Genomic DNA, 17,660 nt, shown 5'->3' on the forward strand with positions numbered 1-17,660 from the left:
GCCGCACGGAGCCGGAGGCCTCAGATAGAGATATGACAAGCTAATAGCCCCCTGACCCGCCGCTCAGAGGAGACAGCGATCAGCCAGATATATCAGGCTGAGAGACATGACAGGACTGTGGGCGACGACTGCGGTCATACTGAGGAATCTACAGAGGAACAGGAAGGACGGATTAATAGGAAAGTTTAAGAACAGATTTTACACTTATAAAGTCAGCTCAGCTACAACGTGCTTTTAAACCTTGTTGACCTCCCAGCGGCTCATTATAAACTCATGCTGTGCAGAAAAACATTGTTCAAACGCTCAATTTAATTCAAAGTCAAGTTCAAAGTTTCCAAATAGAACAAAAAATGTGTCGTTTAAACGAGCAGAAATGTGTATAAAGGGAGTTTTAAAGCGATCTAGAACATCTTCAGAATATTTAATTCCTGACTTTTGGGTTGATAGATTGTTAAGACAGTGTGGAATAAAATATTTCTTTTAAATCCTAAAGAAAATTAAGGATAAATAAAATTGGTGTTGACTTCTTCAGATGCCATTTTAAAGTGCTTTGAGTGAAGCCCATATGTCAAGATGTTCATATTACACAAATCTGCAGCACAAATTAAATGCAGGAAGTGTGAAAGCCCTCCATGTGATGAGGTAGAATATGTGGTAGTGGCTGATGGAGTGGCAGAATAGGTGTATATTTTGGGTAGCTTTTGGGTCTGAAAAATGAAGCTGATGCGGAAGTGCCTTAAGCTGCAATACCACCAAGTGCCACTAGAGGTCGGCTCCAAAAAAACCTCAACCAGTCTCATCAAATTCTACGTCTATAAAATTTCTCCACGAGTTATCTTGGTTTTGCTAGCGAAAGTTGCTCCTTCTTATTGGTTCCATCTGAAAACAATAACAACAATCAGTTAATTAGGAAATAAGCTTCAGAAAGCAGTGTTTTTGGGTGTGTGTCTGTTTGATTGACAGGCCTGTGGTGCAGTCAGGTTACGGCTATCGGTGGGCGGGACGTGGCATCGTCGCGTTTCCAATCAGATCAGTCAGATCCCCCGCTCGCTCCCCCCGCCGATCGTCCAAATACGGTCACTTCCTGCTCCAAACCGCTCCGAACTAACATGTTGGCGCCGGCCAACTTCCGAACCTCATAACGGCCATTCAGAAACCGACGCGTGATGTCACCACTGGTTGCTGCTTGCATGTGACCCATATGACTTTCATTTGGGCAGCCAGAATTTCGTAATGTTTGCTTTTCAATAATATAAATGTAAACAGTAGAAATAAGAAATAATTGTTTAAAGTGTATTTTAAGGATTCAGTGAAATTATCATTGGGGTAGAATTTCTAAATTGCCAATATTAAAATAATCTATGAAGTGCCAGGTTGAAAGCAAAAGCCTGCAGCCACAGTTTGTGACCTATGAGTCCGCAGAGCCTGCTGCTTCCTTTGATTTACTGCTCAGTGAAACCAACAGCATCATAACAATTTTTTAGTTGAAAATATCCTTCCTCTTAGGGGGGCTTCAGGGTGGCGGTCTGTTTAGCCCTCCACCGCTGGCACGCTGCTATATAATAGATCTGAAAGAATTGCACTCACTCAGGCTCTATTTCCTCATATAATCACACAAAAGGATTTTTCTTGAAAATGATCGTAAATCACAGGCCGGATCAATACAGCTGGCCCGGGCTGCACTAGCCTGATAACACAATCAATACGGGGTATTTGGATTTTAATTAATACATGACAGCGCCTCAGCCCCGAAACGGTGAAATATGACCTCAACCCCTTTTGAAATACACCCTGCAGAGCGTCACATACAACCCTGATATCTGCTACAACTCATCAGATGTCGATGTGATCCGGTACCTGAGGAGGAAGAGAGGAAGGGAGAGCTGGGAGACGAGAGGGGGAGGAGGAGGGAGAGAAGAGACAGAGGGACACATCTGTGTACAAGTAAACAAGAGGAGTCAGGCGAGCAGATGTGACGCACAGTGGTGCTTTGATTTAAATGCTATTAGCACAGTAACACTGACAATAACAACAGGCTGTTTTATAGAGTTGCAGTCTAAGTACTTTTAATTCTTTAACCCAAATTAATACCAACATAATGAAATTGTGATGGAGAATTTAGACACCTTATTAAAATCGGCCTCAGATTTGCTACGCACTGTGGACTTGTTTAAATGTATTTGATAATCACGACCATTTGGGAGTGACTGAGATACAATATCATGCTGATGTTTACAGATCAAATCGTATATAAAAATGAATGTAAAAGTGCAATACCACTGAGGGCCACTAGGGTCTGACATCAAAAAAGCTCTGGCTCCAAAAGACCTCCATTCAAAAAGAGTCAACTTCGCTCGTGAAATACAAAGTCAATACATTTTTTCCATTAGTCATTATTGTGTCATTCGCTATAATCACCGTTTCTGATCAGTGTTCTGTTGGTCCTTCTGAAAATAATTCCATAATTAATTAGATATTAGGTCTCAACGAGAGGTCTTTTAGTGGTGTGCCTGGTTTGATTGACATTTGTAGTGCAGTTGGGTTTCCAATTAAGGTGGGCGGGGCATAGTGTCCTGGGGTTGTCAGTCAGCTCCACCGCTTGCTCCTCCCCAGCTCGTCCAAATATGGGCACAAAAACTTGAGATAGCGACGGCCAAAATGCCAGACTGACGGCTTCAAGTTGGGTGACATCACAGTGGGTCGCCATGTGGTTGTAAACTAAAGTAAATGTTGTCAAATGTCTAAAGATCACCAACGTTATCGTATTTCATCCTCAAGGGTGCATTAATGTGTGAACAAATTTTATGGCAATGTATCTAATGGTTGTTGACTAATTTTACTCAAAACCATAAATGTCCACCTCCTGGTGACGGTGAAAGAAAACTCAAAGTATCATCGAGGTCAGATGGATTCATCCTCTGTCACTTATAAAGGTCTCTACCAAATTTCATGGATTTCTATTCAATTGTCATCAAGATGTCTAAAAACCCAAAAAATGTCAACCTGATTCTAGAAGAAAAGTCAGGGACCATGAATGTCTGTTTAAAAGTTCGTGGCAATTCATCTAGTAGATGTTAAGATATAGTCTGGATCACAGCGGTGGGCTTGACCGATCAACACCGCCATCCCCAACAGCGTGCGCGGCTAAAAACAATTGGCTGATCACTCCAACTTTCACGCTCCTCCAGAGAGACTAACAATTGTCAAAGGCGATATGGAAGCTGAGACCCAGACAGGCTTCCTCGCAATATCCAAAACCTTCACTCAGCAGTTATTGCAGGTGAATGGGAGCAGGTTCTTCATCCCAAAACACAAAGCAAACGGAGAATAGACCAAAAAGAAATCAAAAGTGAACAAAGAGGGATTGAACGGAGAGCAGAGAGTGATAGACAGCACCAAGACAGGGCTGTTAGGTTATGTAGACGGAGGGCTGAGTGGCCGGGAAATTTCTGATCGCTTTAATTCACTACACCCAACTTGGCTCTCTCCCCCTTCTCCGCTTTTATCTAACACTGTGTTTCTGTATTGATTTTTTTTCTTTATCTTCAGGGCTGGATAAGAGGACTACGGGAGCGAGAGTGAATGGAGAACTTTACTGAAGATTGCTGCTATTCTCCGGCTTATTGCCTCCTGTCCTTCATGGCTTCACATGACGTCCCGGGTGTCAGGATCGCCTTCAAGCTGGAAATGAGGAAGGTGATGATACCAGTGGACTGGGATCAAAAAGGAGGAAATTGGCTGTGGTAGAAAAAAAAAAAAAAAAAAAATTGACAAAATTAAATGAATCAGTACAAGTGTGGGAATTGGTGTAGATATTTTCCGGAGGACACGAAGGCAACAACAACAAAAATGGATATTTATTTTGCTGTGTGAGGAAGCTCAAAAGGTGTTGAGACAATCTCTCCATTTAGAGCCGCATGGGAGAAACAGCAGCTCAGATGAAAACACCACCTCAGCTGCTGTTTTCTTATGAAAAGCTTCATAATTACATGTTTGGAACTTTGTTGACATGCAAACCTACTTTACAACCACCTAACGGCGAAAAAAGCTGCAAATTTCAGAAAAAAAAAGGGGAAATTATTCCTTCTCACAAACTTGCATGCCAAGTACAACAATAGGTGCAATAAAACAGTTGTTAATTACAACCTTTGAGCACATAACATCTAAGGCAGCTCGAGAAAGAGTCAGAGTACAATAGGATAGAGTTTCCTTTCAACACATCAGACCAGTTCAGAACAGGAAAAACCTTGCGTGGAATAAATTATTTACTGGGAATATTTGAGCAAATTTCAAATGAAGAGAACGCGTTTTAGGTAGTCCTCAAAACAAAGAGATGTTCTTGAATGTACCAGCAGCATGCCTCTTTCTTGTCCCAGAAACAATCGGAAAACACAGTTGTTTTGAATAAGAATAGATTGTTCCAGAACAAAGAAAAAGCAAGAAGCTGACTAACAAAGCAGATTACCTGCAGGTCGTCCTTTGTTTCAATTGGCATCGGAAGAGACACATTCTCATATCAGCTTTAACAAATAATCCAGTTGGCCGTCTCTTAATCTGACAAACACGGAGAAATTGGTTTATATTATTAATGCAATTTAGGTATTAAGCTACAGCGTGTAATACACCCGTCAGTCCACTACGATGCCGTGGCAGTGTCACGTTTTGCCTAGTCTACCCGTGAAAACTAGAGTTTGGTTACGTAGGTTTAAAAACCAAAAACGACATGGTTAGGGTAAAAATAAAAAAAGATAATGTTTCGTCTTAAATGTGACATGGTTGTAATTTGGTTAGTTAAATGTCAATGGTTAGTTAAAGAGTCAAACTGTGTGGTTAGGTGTCGGAAAAGCTCACGGTGCAGGTGAAAATAAATAGTTTTATGGAAGTGAAATACGTTACGTTGTGTTCGTTACTTCCTCATTAAATCTACGTCCACTTCTGTTTTTCACAGACTCAACCAACAGTCTCCAGAGTGAATGTGCTGTATGGTTTTTTTTTTTAACCTAAATTTGAATTTATACAACAATCAGTGGTGGAAAGGAACTTAAAAAAAAAAAATAAAAAAAAAAAAGGCTACACTTTTTTTTTTTTGCCACTGCAAGACTTGAAATTATATAGATGCAGTGTAAATGCTAACAGGTTTAAACTGTACAAAATGTCCACTAATAAGAATACATCACATCAAATGACATGTCCCTAAAGTCAAACTAGGCTCAAAAGAGCCCAACAAGTTAAAAATTGTACATTTGAGACAGAAGTCTATTTAAAATTACTTTTAAGATCCCTGAAGAAAAAAAACAAGATTTAGTCAAATTTTATACAAAAAACGAAGTTAAAACAAAAATTCAGGAAAATCCCCTTAAAGGCCTAAATCTTTTTTAAAAGACTTGAAAATTCCACCCAAGAATCCATGAAAACACGATTTTTATATGATATTTCCATTTTCTGTTACTTCTACCTGACGACTATTTTAAAGAGGGAAAGGAAGAACTTATTTGTTGAACGTGATAAATTTGTTCTTTCACTGTTGTAAAGAAAGCAGCCCAACAGCATTAAAAACGTGTGAAATCCACTCCACCTTTACAAGCTGCGACGCTCCTCACATGTTAACGTGTCAGTATTAATAAACAATACAAACAAAGTGTATTTACTGAACTTTTACTTTTGACTTCATTGCATTTTCCCCCGACTTCTTATAAGTGAAACTTTTAATGCGAGGCTGTTGTTGGAACGGCGTTCTTTTATATTTCCGCATGGCTTCCGTTCCTGACGTTAAAGTCGTGATTACTTCTTCCACTATACTGGCACGAACACATACTGAAGCAGTAAGAGGAGCCCTGTGGGCTTCTTTGACACGTTAAAGCAACATATGCGCAGATTGTTTTCAGCCTCCTCCTTCGGCGTGGCTCCCAGTAGGAGACAAACAGAGGGCAGAATAATGATTAGGAAAGTCATCCTAAAGCACACCAGGAGAAACTCACAGTGTCCTCATAACTCAGACCAAAAAGCCCAATAAATGCTGGTAGCCACAGCCTCAATTTTGTTATGCCACATCATCATTACAGTTCGGCGCACGCAAGGGGAGAAAAAAAAAATATGATAACAGCCTCAGAGGACTGCGTCACTGCAGAGTTTTAACTCCCAGATGGGATTCAAATTTTCTGACTTCATGAATGATGAGTTCAGGCTTACTCACGTCCCTGTGAAGTTGCATATCCTCGGGAGATTTTAAAGTTAAAACCACACAAAGATCCTGCAAACAAATAAAAAGGCGTCTGTCTTCCACCCTGGTCAAACAGTAAATCTCCGCCACTGTCCACATACAATGAAAAGGAGACGAGAAGAACAGAGAAAAGGGAAACTCAAAAAAAAAAAAAGGGCCTAGACAGATTTTTATGTGAATGTTGACTAAGAATGGTCTCCATCTGTGTAAACCCACTCAAACAGTCACTTCCTGTGAGTCACAGTCTGAAGCCTGGAGCAAATCACTGATATTTATCATGCAAGATGGCACACATTCCCAGAGTTACAGTTTGAGTGCCGCTGGTCTGCCGTTCGGGCTCGGGCCTGCCGAGAGAAGCGTCTTCCTAACTGTACGAGGAGCTGATTTACAAAGTTGTAGGTACGATTTTATTTGCCAAAAGCCGTAAGCGAACTTCCAGGCTTACTGCAGACATGACGGACACTGCAAAGATGTTCTAGTCTATCGTGTGGAAGCGGATCAACAGGAAGGTAACTCAACTTGGCTCCAGACGTGGGTCCACTCAGTGGTCAAACAGCCATTTTTAGCCTCTGTTAGTCCCAATCACACTAAAACTGTCGTCTTTTTTTTTTTTTTTTTTTTTACTTTTTTTTGCCGGCTTAAGTTGAAATTTGAAACAATCCTCAAAATTTTGATGGTTTAAGATCTACAAATATCAATTCATGGATCACTTCTGGAGTCGAGAATGTGCTTAAGCTTTTAGCAACATGCTATTTAAAAGGAAGAACACTTTAAATTAACTTCATGAAAGTTTGCTTTTTAGTGATTTATGGTAAACTTTTAAATTATGTTTAACCGGTTACACACAAGACATGTTTTGTTGACCGATGATATTAAACTTGGACAAAAGTGAGCTGGACAGATAATGAATACTTTTCTTCTTTATCTTGAAAATGTGTTTTCTTTTCAACCTCATGCACAAAATTTTCTAAAACAGCACTCGGAACATCTTTTCTCACAGCTGTCTGTTCATCGTTATCTAAAAAAAGAGATGTCTTGGCATCAAAATCTCTGTGGAGCTTGGAGTTAAGTCAGACAGAAACTTTGTCACTTGTTCGCATTATTTTTGTTTTTTTTGTGGTAAAATCTGTTGTTTTTGCTGCATTTCAACATTTTTCCCCTCCTCGTCAGTAAATGAAAGTAAACACACCGTACAGTGTTTTTCACAGTTGCCATCGCCCTCAGTTGTCAAGTCGGCTTCCCACGTCTTAATGATGCAATAAAAGGCACGACAGGAGGAGCAAGTTACGGATAATTGCAAAGTCATGCTCCGTGAGGCCGGTGTGGTTTATTTGATTAACCTCTCGTGACAGGTCAGATGTTGAGAATATGTTTTTTCAGCCAGATGATCGTGGGTCATTTATGACCTCTTACTGAAAGATAATCAATAGCTGGATAGACAGCTTGGCAGGCAGCTGACAAAATGTGTCATCAAAGTGGTGTTTGTGTTATGTCTGGTCCAGAGGCAAAACAACTGGCGATATCGTGACACTGCCAAGGCTCGTCAACACATTTTGATGGGGCCGGGTGTTTACAGAGAAATGAAAAAAGGAGAGAAAAAGAAAACGACGGGAGAGAAAGAAAGAAAAACAAGGACAACATTTTCTGACTATGACCTCATTCAAGCTCTGCGAGTGCTATTGTTTCTACCTGCCTCACACCCTCGTCCTCGTCGGCGGACACGACACAGCCGGACCTTGCCACAAAATGGCAGGCAGAGTGTGCGTCAAACAAGGCCGTTCAAAGAGAGGGGGGAGGAGGAGAGGAGGCGGGACGGGGAGAAAGGGGAAAAACAAATGTCAGGCAGCGCAAACAGCTAAAAAAAAAAAAAAAAAAAGAGTCCAATCTGCTTTACAACAGTTTTACAGCACATCCTGGGCTGAGCTTCACCAGACAAACCCTCTCTCATATCCGGGCCTGCTCGCTGCAGCCTCTTCAACTCTTCCACCGGCCTGCTGCACTTTTAAACCGCCACCCCGGCTTTGAGCTCCGAGCGGCTGTAAACAATGCAGTTTTGCATTTCCTGTAGTCTAGACACAACTGGGGCACAAGCTGCAGCTCGTCGGGTCATCCGTTCGAGAAAAGAAAAGTTTTGGTAATAAAACACCTGAAAAGGATAAAGATCAATCTGAGTTGGTGAAGAGATTTTCCATTTGGAATCGATGAGGTTGTTTTTTTTGTTTGTTTTTTTTTTTTAAGAGAATTCGAAAAGTCCATTAAAGTTCCTGAAATATAAAACTACAAATTCTTAAAATTCTTACAAAACACAATTTACATCCCCAGAATCTCAAGAATCCATTAAAAGGGATTGAATGAAATTCCTTAGAAAATTCCTCGTCTTAAAATCCACTAAAATCCTGCATATAAATAAGATTTTTTTTTTTTTTTTTTAATTTGTGAAATCCTAATATTCTCCAAAAAAATCTAAGCGAAAAAGAAAAACTGAAAAAAATGCTTAAAAATCTCAACGGCTGGCCTAAAAAAAAAAATGCCCAAAACCATCCCCCAAACCTAAAAAAAACATACATTTTTTTTTTTTTACCTTTTAAAAATAATAAGAATTAAAAATATCTAAAACCTTAAAAAAAAAATCTTCATATAAAAGTCACACACACACACACACACACACACACACACACACACACACACACACACACACACACACACACACACACACACACACACAGTTTTGCACACTCAGCGGATTTTGTCCTTTTAAACTAATGTTACTTTTTACATAATCAATTCATACTCCTTCAAAAAAACAAAAAAACAACAACAACAACAACAACAAAAAAGGACAATGCATTTTTCCAGCCTCGTGTTTGGACAGTGAACGTGTCGTGCCTTTGAAGTGCAGCCGGTGTAATTTGTCCCTCAGCTGCTGAGACACTCGGGTCTGTTCTGCTGTTCAGCCACACGAGAAGGAATCAAAGAGCCTTCGGAGAGATGATCATTGATTTAATCACATCATCGAATGCAGCCACTTCAGGGCGCAAAGTAGCTAATCCATAACCAGCCAAACAGATTCACGCCAACGCCTGCAATCATAGCTAAATGGGGATCAGGAGGTGTCGCGCGAGATATCAGCTTCTATCACGCTCAGATGTGTTATGAAGTGTCTCGATATTGATCAGGGATAACAACTACATGTCCATCGACCACATAAGACATAACTGTATCGACAAGAGAATTAGAGGGGTAATTGTTCCTCTGTCATCAGACTCCTTCTCTTTCTGTGTGGGACGTTCAAAGACTGATGGTAAGACTTGGAGTCAAAGGGTCCTCTATTGTCAGAGAGCCTCTCTTAAACTGAACTCTGTCAGACCAGCAAATTCATACGTGTGTAATTATAGTTTATTTATGTATGAATGGAGGTGTGTTATTTTTAGAGCCAGACGTGCAGCAGTGGAAGAAGTGCTCGGCTCTTTTGTTTAAGTTAAAGTACCACAAGACTATTGAAAAGATATTCTGTTACAAACCCTGGATGAAAAAGCAGCAAAATATACAGAAAAAATAAGTACTTGTGTGGCAGAAAATTCCCCTTTGACTCATTTATTATCAGACCATTAAATTGTCCAAGCAGGATTTTACAATTATAATAACTTTTTTCAGAGTTATAGATCTTAGCACACGTTTCACAACCAAAGGGCCACAAGATCCATTTTCAGGTCATGGAGTACAAAAGAAGAAAAGAGAAAGTTCTGCACACATGTTTTTATACAAAAGTTGGACAAAAGTCCCAAGTTTCGTGTGAAATATTTAATAATTTGAACCCTTTGGGTTAATTTCAATAAAACAACTTAAGACATTTTGAGGGGAAATGTCCCTTTGTCACTCAGTACCTGAAGAACTCGGCCTAGTTAACTCGGTACCTTCTTTTAAATCCCTTTTAGGATGTCAGATAAATGCAGTGGAGTAAAAACTACAATATTTGCCTCTGGAAAGCTGCACAGTACAAGTAGAAAGTAGAGGAAAATAGAAGTACTCAAGTGAACTACAAATACTTCAAATGATGCTTAAGTACAGTGCTTTAAATGTCCTGTCCACCATTTTAAATGTCAAATGTTGACACTGTTCTGCTTCCCAGAGTCTCATTCGAAGTTTAAAGTACCAAATATCATTCCTCTCATTTAATTTCAAATGCTCAACATCTCATTAGTTTCTCAGGATGTCTCGCAAAGCAAAATCAGAAAGAAAGAAAAGAACATTAGGAAAAAAAAAAAAAAAAAAAAAAAAAAAAGCAGCCCACTTCCTTTTTATCTTGATATCTGGGCAGAAAAGACTTCTTTCGTTCCTCCTCTTGGGTGTAAATACAGCCCTGGGAAAGCTGTGGTTTATTATTGGATGTCCACTCTAAAAGTATTTTCTAACAATCCAATGTTGTGCTCTAATAGAAATCTATGAATGCTTCTCAGGGGCAGAAGGACAAAGCTACGGCGGGGCTGTACATCTGTGAGTTTAGAAACAAAGCTTTGTTTGTGAGCCTCAATCACTTGTGCTCATGAAAGCAGACACTTACTTGAAAAACTTTCTTTTTCTTTCAGGGGAGGAGGGGGATGGGGGGGGGGAGAACACTCTAAACCTACATCCTGGTATAAATTTGCAAAACGCAATACAGGCCTGATTGTGTGTGGAGTAGACGCAGGATGCATACAAATAGAATCCCTTCTGAAATGTCCTCTTCCTTGCATGGCTCAGTGGCTAATGTACAATAAATCAACAAAAGGGGGCTTTAATACCAGCAACGGGCAGGTCCAGGTTACTGTTATTTTATCTTTTTACAGTATTTAATTGGAAGTTTTCCCTGAAACATTACACCGTGCTTTCAAATGACTTTGCCCAAATCTAAGAGGAGATTGATAAGAATTTGTCTCCCTCCCTCAGCCCCACTCTCCCTCCTCTCTTAAGGTTTTTTTTTTTTTTTTTTTTTTTTTGTCGTTTTTTTTTTTTTTTTTTTTTCCACCCCTTTGCCTTTCAGGAGAGAGCAAGTTTTTTTGCCGAAGGGAGACTAAAGTTACAAGTGTGTGGCATTTGGTGGAGGGAGAATGAAATTGGAGGCTCGGAGGGACGGATAAGGACAGGCTGGGAAAAAGGGAAGTTGGCAGTGGTAGCGGGTCAACAGCGCGCCTCAGAGCCTTACCCACTGCACCAGGTGTCCACTTAATTCAAATGATACTATTATTCATAGACAGAGGAAGAGTATTGAAACGACCCCCCCCTCCAAATCATTTGCAACTGAATACAGATATAATCCTGGAAATATAAGTCTCCATTAAGGCTATCCCATTTAGCAAACAAGGCTCCCATTGTGCAACATGTTGTGTGTATAAATCACAGTCTCAGAGAGGAGGAGGAAAAAAAAAAAAAAAAAAAAAAAAAAAAGGACGAGGGGGGAAAGTAAAACATTCAATCCGAGACGAGATTTGAGAATGTCACCTAGTCACACATGACAATTAGGAGTGTGTTTAACTTTCTGATTTTATGGTGCCATTTGTCCTCTCTTCAGTGCCTGATTTTATTCCTCATTTTATTTTCCTTTAGGAAAGAAAAAATAAGAGTGAATAGAGGATTTCTGCTTTAATTGTTTAGTTGTTAAATTTCACCAGAGCAGAATATTGGAAACAAACTGTATTACTGACACTGATTATGTCTAATTATATCAAGTGTTAAAGAAAAGTTAACTGTCTGTCCTTCTTTCTCTTAAATGTGATTTTTTTTTTTTTTTAACTACTAAGTGCAATCCTGTGACTTCCCGTGTTGTAAATATGATCTGCACTCCCAGATTACCTTTGACCTCGCATTTTTACAAGAGTTAATGCCTCCAGGAAGAAAACCTCACAGCCCCAAATCTCAACATGCTTTTAAGGGGAAAAAAAAAAAAAAAAGAGGCTTAAAAAGGAATTAAAAGCTACTTACAAACATTTTTTTTTTTTTTTAGAGCGGTGCTGTTAGAAATGAAATGTAATAATTCGATGGATGTCCACATCCTTTCTTGTCCTGAACATGTTTTTTTTTTTTCAACCACTAAGCACTTCCTGTTCATTCAAATTGACGAGCACTCAAAGATTAGCGACAGGCATTTTTACTTTAGATATATATGCCGCAGGAGAAAAGCGTCGCACCATCAAAACATCAACACTGCAGGGGTTTAAAAAAAATATTCACCTGTCCTCTGATCCGCAACATAGACCAAGCAGAAACACAAAATGTGCGTTGAAGAGGCCCAAACAAGTTCACTCGAACCAAAATATAATCCGGGGGTCATAATGTCAATGTTGTGGTTATTGGATGATTTTTATACATAATTTTTCATATTATCAGATCCAAACTGGGAAAATACATTGTTTTATACCAGCTTTAATCTTTTCTGGCATCACTATACAGACGAAATGTCTCTTTTTGTTTAATATTTCCTTTCACATAAAAGCCTTTAACTTCTCTGGACACTTGAGCCCTTTGCTCGGCTTTGCACCTTCACCCCTCCACATGTTAAACGATCAGCTTTCAGGGTTGAAGAGGTGAAGAAAGCAACTTAATAACACACAAAAAATGATTTTTAAGCTTAAAAAAAAAAACCGGAAGATTATTCCTGGTCGCAGTAACAGAAAGAGACAAAAAGCAGCTTTACGACCACCTCCTGTTTTTGTGTGTTTTTTTTTTTCCCTGACTACAGTACAGACACGCGGAGTTCATCTTCAGTCAGTGGATCAATCTAATCCTCCGGGAAGCGTGTGATGGAGCAGTGCAATCACGCCCAACAATGGCCCCGCAGAGGTCTATTCCCTCCACCCAGGAACTCAAAAGGTGAAAAGAGCAGCTACTTTATAAAAGCAGACAATATCGAGCTCCTGATAACTTTTCTCTTCTGATTTCAGGCACCACAGAAGAAGAGTTTTCACTGAGGGACAATTACAGTTCAATCTCCAACTCGCGTGTGTAACTATCCAATGAACACAGCTCATTTTGACAGATAGTCGTACACACACACACACACACACACACACACACACACACACACACACACACACACACACACAGGAGGATTAAGTCCTCACTCCACTGCATAAAATACTTCATGTCATTTCGTTCATGCCTACAACACGATCATGTTTGCTGTTCATGAGATGAACTGTAGTTTCAGTCCGTCTTGTTTTTGTCTGCGGACCTTCGAGTCATTTCAGCAGGAGCTGCAGTCACAGGCTGGACTTAAAGTCATTATGAACGAGCTAATCCTCTGGTTTTAACTTGAACTCTTTTCATTAAAATCTCTTTTTAGTTACTTCTATGTTTTGAGAATCGACTTATATCCATCAGAGTACTTCGAGACTTTAATCTAAGCCATGTGAAAAGGGTCGCACCTTTCAATCCTCACTTAAAAAGCAGTATCAGGTGCGTGAAGTTCTGTCAGCTTGTAACGCTGGCAAAAAAAATCCCGTACAAACTAGATGTACAGTATTATAAAGTATTTCTTTACATGCGAGGACACTATCATAGTTATTTATTCTCATAAACTTATTTATCAGTGCAGTTTTTTCCCCCTGGGATTCTTATTATTGTCTCAGTTCGCTTCACTCAGGGAAAGATAACCTGAAAGTGATTTTTTTTTCTCATCCTTGACTGACATTTTCTTTCTCTTTTAATGTGGTATCTAATCTGATAATGTGCTGAAAAGACCAGTCGATTAATCAGACTGACCACAAATGTGCATATAATCAATTAACTGTTGCCAAACGTGCGTTGCTCTCTGTTTTGGACAGTTATTTTAATTTAAGCAATTTGAAAACATCACTCTAGCCTCATATGGGGGGAAACTTTTATCATTTTATAATGCATCATAGATTAAACAGTTTATTGATTTCATCGGAAAACAATGAAATTATTAACAGAAGTTAATTGTAATCATCACGAGTTGCAGCCTTAATATTAAACATATTTGTAAGCTGAAATCTTGTGTTTTGTTGTCTAAAATAACTTTCACAACATAAAGAACTAATTCAGCATAAATGTAAAAAGTGTACATAGTGTATGGATCCACACATTGAGTGTTAATAGCGCTCTTATTTTGACAGTCTCAGGGGGTTACTCCTGACTTTTTATGCCCATTTTTTTGACATGGTAGTGCTTTTTTTTCTCAACACTAGTTCCCAAATGAACTCCGTCACAGTGCGAGTCGTTGCAGGTGCTGCCTCCATTTTAACAGTCAGGTGTACATGTGTCTCTTTGATTTAAAAATGACTGCCAACTTAAACGTAATGTAAAAAAGCGAACTACTAAATGAAAGAGAAGTAAAAATTTGTCCTGTAATAGTAAAGGTTATTAAATCGGTCAGGCAATCAACCGGTTCAGCTCAGGTTTCTCCCGCTCTTCCGTACCTCGTCCTCAGATTTGCGCGTGTATCTTGAATTACGTCGGTTTCACATTAACATAAAAATGCTCGTCATACGTCGACATCATCTTTATGGCATCTACATAAACCCTTATAAATTCCTCATTCAGTTCGGGGCTTCTCATTATCAGTTTTCTAGACCTCTCTGTGTCTCCCGTCTCCATCCCTCTGTCTCGAAGCTGAAGTTCCCATGACCCGTCACAATACAGTGATGATGTATTCAAGCAGTGATGTATGAAATTCGGGCAAATAAAAACCTTTGTCCTCCCACACTGGCTAATTATTTGACAGATTGGAGCCCTGTTGTGTGTGGATACTGTGAAGGAGCCCTCCGTCGCCCATCCCCCACCCAATAAAGAGGCCACTTGCAGAAAAAAAAAAATTCCTCTATAGCCTCCCTTTTCTATTCTTTGTAAGAAGATTACATTTTTTCACCACATTTTGGAATGACAAAATGGGGGAGAGCTGTGTTTTTTTTTTGGAGGGGGACCCTGTGTGCTCAGGCAGTGACAGAGGGGGCCAGGACAGCAGTCAGTGGAGGTTTAAAAAGATTTTCTCAAGCAGAAATATTTAATCTTCTCAGGGAAAATAAAGCAGAGAAAAAAACAGAGGACAAAAAGAAGCTAATCATCCACAGGTCCCCCCCCCCCCCCAGCCCCCCGCCCCCCAACCCCTGCTCCTCCACCACCGCCCCCCCCCTCCCCCCCACTCCCTCCCACTCCCTATAGTCATCTGTAAAAAAAAAAAACGAAAAAACAAGAGAGAGAGAAAGATTATGTAAGATTGATAGAATAAATCTGCATGTATAATTATGACGGGTTCCCACATTTGTGCGCCGTGCCTCCATTCATGAGACAGCTTTTCTGTCCGTTTTACACCGAGGCAGATTCAGAGCCAAAGAAAAGCAGCTCAGATGAAATTGCCAAGAGAACAAAAAAAAACCAAAAAAAATAAAGTTTAAACAACCAGGTTTTTGTGCATGAAATTATTTTAATGATAACACTTCTTAGATATTCAGTATCCTATATTTGCCGTTTGACATTTTTACTCCACGATTTCTCCCCAAAGACGACGCAGCAGCTACTTTTTCTGGGCAGACTCCAGTAATCGGCTAATTAGCGAAGCTGGAAGCTTCCAATTACTCTCTTCTGTCTGAGTCGTGTTTGTACGCGGTGAAGGAGCATAATTATAAGCCCACGTCACGCGCAGGTGCAAGCCTATTGTACGGCAGCACCGCGGAGAAAATCAACACCTGCACACTTATTGCAGCAGACATTTTGGTCTCGGGTCAGTCTTCGTCTATGGCTGCTGCTCTGTCGTGACAGGTGTGGTTAAGGTGCGGTGGTGACGGTGTTCACCTGTTCCCACAGGTGTCTAAACATTTGAATGTGAAAGGATCCATCTGCAACAGAGATACTGTAAATAAATTTGGGTTCAGAAGTGCAGGTTTTTTTTCCTACGAAAACACATCAAACAGTTGCATTAAAAAAAACAACCACATATTCTCCTGCCAAGCTAGTAGCCTTAGTCTAATTATGAGTTGAACCATTTAGCTTGGTAGTAGCTTAGCATATGTTCCTTTTGGCTTTATGTCAGCTACTTGTTGGCTAACTGAAGCAAAGAAATTGACTTGTTCTTTTAACGCATCCAAAAGCTCTGTGAACGCCGCAACTCTTAATGCTAGTCAGAGAAGTCAAACACACTCACCCTACTATCATCCAACACTGAATTAGTTTAAATCAAGGTTGATTAATTAAGACACTACGGAATTGTTTTGGGGCGTTTGATTGGAAACATAACGTAGCCTAATGCGTAACTGAACGCTGACACTGCGGTATTTTCTAGAATACGTGTTGAGCTTTTGTATTTGTTTTTTTTTTTAGTTTAACGGGAGACAGTCAAACGCTTTGGCGCGCTCTCCCTCTCTGAATTACCTCAAATGAATTGTTAGCGCATCTCTATTGTTTTGTGTTGTGATTCAGATGTTGTTGAGCCAGAACACAAACTGGCATCATACATCATTGCCCTCCCTGTGACTAATATCACAGGCTCCGGTTTTGGACACAACCTTGATGTTGCGGTCCTAAAGCTACCGGAGTTTATCCTCTCGGCATCTGGCTGCGAGGTAGAGGGGACCAAGAGAAAGCATCTGTGGGGTCTCGTCCTCCCCCCCTCATAGAGCCGAGGCTGGAGGAACACTTGGCACCAGCCCAGTGAAGAGGTGGCAAGAGTATTAACTGCACAACTTCCCCCAAGTAGAAGGTTAAAACCCTTTCACAGTTCCCTCCCTCCCTCAGCTGCAGCAGCAGCTCCGAACATATGCTCTTTAAAACCATATGGTCAGCAACAAAACTTCAACTCCTTCAACAATAAAAACACTGAAAATGCTCACTTTGAAACAAAAGTGGTGACTATAAAGATGCTTAGAAAAAAAAAAACGTGATTAGAGGATCCGGTGCCAGGCTGAAGTGATTTATCAGGCACATATTGTCCCAATTAGCACGATTATGGCGATGTCGCAGGCGGCTTGACCTTCTAGCATCATCCTCATTTGTATCGTGTCAAGGCGAGAACAGCTCCTAAATCACTGCTCCTCACTCCCTGGTCAAATTACCTCACACTATTTAAATCTGTGATCCCAAAGACACGGAAAAGAGACGCATTTAGGAGGGAACTTTGCAAAAAAAAAAAAAGTCTTGTTTTTGTCTTGATGCAGAACAACTGACAGATAATCTGGAGCAGTCATAACAAAGAAGAGAACATAAGTTGCATTTGATCCTAAATTACATCTATAATATATACATAAATTAAGCTTTCTCGTACATGACTATGTTTTCATGTTCTAGAGAAATAATGGCTTTTCAAATGGTAGTCATCTAATTTTGATCATATATACTTTATGTCTGACATTTTCTCACTTTAGTCCACACTGATAAACTACTATACTTCCAATTAAATTTGGTTATTTTCTTTCCTCCGAACTCTGTCAGAATACAGATACCGGGGGTACAA

This window comes from Embiotoca jacksoni, unplaced genomic scaffold (genome assembly GCF_022577435.1).
Source record: "Embiotoca jacksoni isolate LCO1_2020_lvr unplaced genomic scaffold, fEmbJac1.0.p SCAF_7, whole genome shotgun sequence".
In the NCBI taxonomy this organism is placed as follows: domain Eukaryota; kingdom Metazoa; phylum Chordata; class Actinopteri; family Embiotocidae; genus Embiotoca; species Embiotoca jacksoni.